The sequence below is a fragment of the Netta rufina genome, assembly GCF_964035555.1.
Source record: "Netta rufina genome assembly, chromosome: 1".
Lineage (NCBI taxonomy): Eukaryota > Metazoa > Chordata > Aves > Anseriformes > Anatidae > Netta > Netta rufina.
Window position 1 is genome coordinate 46,564 of NC_140123.1, and position 5,767 is coordinate 52,330.

The 5,767-nt window shown below is 51.2% G+C and overlaps 1 long non-coding RNA gene across 1 annotated transcript; it reads right to left on the minus strand.

Annotated features, from left to right (window-relative positions):
* Positions 1–2,948: 2,948 nt before the first annotated feature.
* On the minus strand, positions 2,949–3,448 carry LOC311216772. Its single transcript, XR_014618974.1, has 3 exons — positions 3,282–3,448; positions 3,113–3,162; positions 2,949–3,013 (listed from the first exon to the last, which is right to left on the minus strand). It is a non-coding gene; the product is annotated as an uncharacterized lncRNA (long non-coding RNA).
* Between the last annotated feature and the right edge of the window lie 2,319 nt (positions 3,449–5,767).

Here is a 5,767-nt window from a genome sequence, read left to right on the forward strand (position 1 = left end):
CCTCATCCTCAGCAAGGTGTGCTCAGGCTACACAGGACAGGGCTTTGGGCACCTCTTTGGGCACCTCTGTCGTGGTTCCGCTCGAGTGGGCAGCCGAGCTCCACCACAGCCGCTCTCTCACTCCCCCTCCTCAAAGAGGAATGGGGAGAAAATATGTGAAAAGGGCTCAAGGATTGAGATAAGGACGAGAAAATCACGCAATAATTATTGTAACGGGCAAAACAGACTCGGCATAAGGAGATAGTAAGATTTATTGCCTACAACTAACAAGCGAGAGAAGTGAGAAAACAAAGGAAAAAAAAAACAAAAGCACCTTCCCCCCATCCACCCTCTTCCACCTCCTCCCCCCGAGCGGCGCAGGGGAACGGGGAATGGGGGTTATGGTCAGTCTACAGCACTTCTTCTCTGCCGCTCCTTCTCGGTCACTCTCGTCCCCTGTGCTGTGGGGTCCCACCCACGGGATGCAGTCCTTGATGAACTGATCCGGCGTGGGCTTCCCACAGGCAGCAGCTCTTCCAGAACTGCTCCAGATATGGGTCCGTACCACGGGGTCCATCCCTCAGGAGAAAACTGCTCCAACCTGGCTCCCCTACGGGCAGCAGCTCCTGCCAGATCACCTGCTCCTGCGTGGGCTCCTCTCCACGGGCTACAGGTCCGGCCCAGAATCTGCTCCGGCAGGGGTCTTCCACAGGCGGCAGCCTCCATCGGTGCAGGGCCACCTGCTCCACCGTGGTCTCCTCCACGGGCTGCAGCGTGGAACCCTGCTCCACCGTGGTACTCCATGGGCTGCAGGGGGACATCCTGCTTCACCATGGTCCTCACCACAGGCCGCAGGGGACTTCTGCTCCGGCGCCTGGAGCACCTCTCCCCCTCCTTCTACACTGACCTTGGCGCAAGGCTGTTCCTCGCTCCTCTCACTCTCCCGGCTGCTGTGTGGCGCAGCGTTTTTTCCCTGTCTTAAATATGCTCTCACAGAGGCGAAAAACAACATCGCTTATTGGCTCGGATCTGGAAAACAATGGGGCCCTTCCCAAACATGGGGCAGCTTCTAGATCTTTCTCACAGAAACCACCCCTATGGCTCCCTGCTACCAAAACCTTGCCACGTAAACCCACTACATTCCACCCCTCGCCTCTGTTAAAAGCATATTTAAGACTACTCACAATATACTCTTACTTTACAATTATCACAACAACCTTCACAAAATTCACTTAAAACGAAAAAGAATTCACCACACCAAAATAAACATAACATCATCACAGCACCGACAAGGTGGACATTTTACACACACACCACCCCTCGTCCCTTCACCACACTAACATATCACAGTTACTGCTTTCTTAAATTCTTCACAACTTGTACATTCCTAACAATCATCCTGCACATATTTTTGCCCGTTACTTCTACTAACTATCATCCTTATCTCAAATTCCTTGAGCCCCACGTTGGGCGCCAAAAAAGACTGTCGTGGTTCCGCTCGAGTGGGCAGCCGAGCTCCACCACAGCCGCTCTCTCACTCCCCCTCCTCAAAGAGGAATGGGGAGAAAATATGTGAAAAGGGCTCAAGGATTGAGATAAGGACGAGAAAATCACGCAATAATTATTGTAACGGGCAAAACAGACTCGGCATAAGGAGATAGTAAGATTTATTGCCTACAACTAACAAGCGAGAGAAGTGAGAAAACAAAGGAAAAAAAAAACAAAAGCACCTTCCCCCCATCCACCCTCTTCCACCTCCTCCCCCCGAGCGGCGCAGGGGAACGGGGAATGGGGGTTATGGTCAGTCTACAGCACTTCTTCTCTGCCGCTCCTTCTCGGTCACTCTCGTCCCCTGTGCTGTGGGGTCCCACCCACGGGATGCAGTCCTTGATGAACTGATCCGGCGTGGGCTTCCCACAGGCAGCAGCTCTTCCAGAACTGCTCCAGATATGGGTCCGTACCACGGGGTCCATCCCTCAGGAGAAAACTGCTCCAACCTGGCTCCCCTACGGGCAGCAGCTCCTGCCAGATCACCTGCTCCTGCGTGGGCTCCTCTCCACGGGCTACAGGTCCGGCCCAGAATCTGCTCCGGCAGGGGTCTTCCACAGGCGGCAGCCTCCATCGGTGCAGGGCCACCTGCTCCACCGTGGTCTCCTCCACGGGCTGCAGCGTGGAACCCTGCTCCACCGTGGTACTCCATGGGCTGCAGGGGGACATCCTGCTTCACCATGGTCCTCACCACAGGCCGCAGGGGACTTCTGCTCCGGCGCCTGGAGCACCTCTCCCCCTCCTTCTACACTGACCTTGGCGCAAGGCTGTTCCTCGCTCCTCTCACTCTCCCGGCTGCTGTGTGGCGCAGCGTTTTTTCCCTGTCTTAAATATGCTCTCACAGAGGCGAAAAACAACATCGCTTATTGGCTCGGATCTGGAAAACAATGGGGCCCTTCCCAAACATGGGGCAGCTTCTAGATCTTTCTCACAGAAACCACCCCTATGGCTCCCTGCTACCAAAACCTTGCCACGTAAACCCACTACACCTACCAAAGAAGACAGCCATCAGCACCTGCTTTGTTCAGATTCTAAAGACTAACATCACAGCCCACATTGCCTGGGACACCTGATAAACGGAAGAGAAAGCAGCCATACCGTTTTCAAGCCATCCCTGCATGTGTTGCTCCTTGATGATCTGCAACCTCTTCTCAAATCCTCAACCACTTCTGTGGAGAGCCTCCCATGGCACCTGCAAAGCAAGATGGATACCCTTCGCAGTCACCTTGTGCTACTTGGCAGTTCTGCTCCAATCCAGCTCACAAACAGCCTGCCCTTCTCGTGCTGCTCTTCAGAGTGCAGCTTAGCCCCTCTGAGCCTGTGCGACACACCTGTGAAACAAAAAGAAAAGCATAGGCCTAAGCAGCATCCAAAGCCACAGCACAGCTAGGACAGTTACTCTCATCTGCTCCCTTACCTCGGCCCCCTCACCTGCCCTCGAGGCAGATGCTTCCATCTGCTCTCTTAAGCCAGCTACAACACATCTCTGAAATATAAACAGGATTTTTACTGTATTTTGTGTAGTTAACTAACTGCAGTGACAACTGCACCCCTAAAGTACCCGCTACATCTGTTCATCGCTCACCTTGCCGAAAGCAGCTATGCTCAAGTCCCACGTTGTACACTGTGTTGCAGCTTTAACAAATGAAAACAGTCACAATATAATCATTCAGCGGCCAGCATTAGAACCCATCCCTCAACAACAGCAGGGACCCCATTTACAAATTATCGTTTCAAAACAGCAGCCCCATTACCTCAGCACCTCAGAAGTAGATCAAGCCTGTCACTGAGCTGCCTACCCAGTGCTGAACAGTTCCAGATGGAGCTCTTTCCTGTGACAGGTTCCAAAGGTTTACACTCTACTGGGGACAGGAAAGAAATAAGAATAAACATTTCAAAACCCCATATCTGTAACCTTTCAAGATTCAACAGACCTCCTCAAGCACACCGTTCAAGCACTTATGTGAGCAGCTGCTCACAAGCAGATATACTCTCCCAAATCCACATCTGCCAAACACCACTGAGATGACTGTGCCAGCTGCCCTTCAGTACGTGCCCAGAGGCAGACCGGATGCCTTTGCCAAAACAGTCCAGACAATGTATTAGTACACCCATGCACTGCCACAGTAATCACTAACTGCCAAGCAGGACAGCTCCAGACCAAACACATACACACACAGCCACGCCACAAACACTACAAAACACACAACACAAGGCGCAAGAAAAGGTGACCCCCCATAGGGAAGCTCTATGGCAACAGCAAGTCAGAATAGGTGCTCTGCACCAGACCCAAGGAGAGACTCAAATGTCACGACACGCAACTGGAAGCAACTGCCAGAACTGGGATGATGGAGGCCTAAAAAGCCTGCCTTCAAGACAACAGACCAGAAGGATGGGGACTGAAAACCCCATAAGACGACGCTTAGGAATTCAATTCCCAACAAGAGCTCCTGATGCGGCCCAGATGTCTTCTGCAAGAGTGAGAATGGAAACAGACGCCATCTCAAACCGAATATGATGCACAAGACCTGAAACAGACCTGCTCTTTAAGCAGTGACTGCAACACAAGAAGTGCTCAGATCAGAGTCATGATGACAAAACATGCATTGAGGCCCTTCAGCACCGCTACCAAGTCGCCTGTCTAGTCAGTCCAGTGTCAAAAGCTAGGAGGATATCAAGACCCGAGAAGCACAGAACAGACATTGCAGAAGCAACACAAGACAGACAAACAGAAGGAAACTGTCCTGCCTGGCGCACGCACTCACTCTACAAAATAATCCCGCCTCTTCTATTAGCCTGGTGACCCAGCCACAAACAGCCTGAACATGACCCAGCCTGAGCCACCCTCACCGTGGCACCAAGTCTAGTCAGCCAGCTGGCTCCATGCTGCTCTGACTCCCAGCTCCCATTAGCCACCCCAGATATGCAAATACCAGGTGCCCCCCAACTTAGCTCTCAGGTTGCTGCATGGTAAAGTCCCTCCGCCTCAAGAAACGCACAGGCACTGATTGTCATCTTAGTCAATTGCCAGGCTCATCATCAGCTGCAAAAACAGAGTACCAGCATTCACTAGGACGCTGGCCCCATTGCTCACCTTCTCCACAATGCTGACCACTACTGATGCAACATACGATTGTGCTCACCTGTTCCTCTCCGAGTCCAAGCTCCAACAGTGCAGCCAGCATCATCCACACCACCTGGGAAAACAAAGGGATTAAATGATCGTTGCGTTCACAACAAGTCAGCCAATGGTGGTTTTTTTTTTTCGTTATTGTTCTTTTTTGTGTGTGTGTTTCCTGTATTTATTTATTTTTTTAGTCTGCTTTAGCTCAACAGCATGCAGAGTGCAAACAAGAGAACTAGGGTGTATCTAGAAGCAACAATCCCCACGCTTTTGCTGCAGCTTTGAATATTAAAAGGAAAATACGACCCAGCAAGTAACTGGAACTTTCTTAACTGGAATTAGCTCAAACTTTTATTTACATTGAAAGAAAAATCTAGGAGCAGAACACATTATACACCAACAAAATTAATTCCATTTCATCCCCAGAAATAAATCACATACTCTCATCCCCTCCTGTACCTCAGCCGCTTGCCTGCCCCACATGGCAGATGCTTCCATCTGTTCCCTTTACCCACTTATAGCACCTTTAGAAGGCAAACTGGAATTTTACTCTATTGGATGTAGGAAAATAACTGCAGTGACAACTGCGCCCCAAAAACAACACTTACCTCTGCTCATCACGCACCAGAGTCACTGCAGAGGCAGCTCGGGTCAAGACGTCCTGCACTGCGCACTGTGTTTCACCCTGAACAAAGACAAAACACAGGCAGAAGATAAACATTCAGCTGACAGCAGTAGCACCCATCCCTCAACAACAAAAGGGACCCCATCTTTAGTTTTAACCTTTCAAAACAGCAGGCCACTTGCCTCTGTACCTGCAAATTAGGACCAAGCTTGCAAGGAGCGGCCAGCATCACCCACACCACCTGGGAACACAAAAGGACAAAATGACCACTCTTCTTGCAAGCACACACCTGCCACACTGCTCCTCTATCCCACACAGCCTCACCTCGGACCCTCACAGGGAAACACCTGAGCGTCTTCCCTTCGCTTCGGATAAGGGATGACCAGGCTGAAAACACTCACCTTCCCTCAGAGCTTCATGACATGAGGATTTCCCTTTCCTGTCCACGACTGCACAAAGCACCTGCAGACACAAGAGAAACGCACACTCTG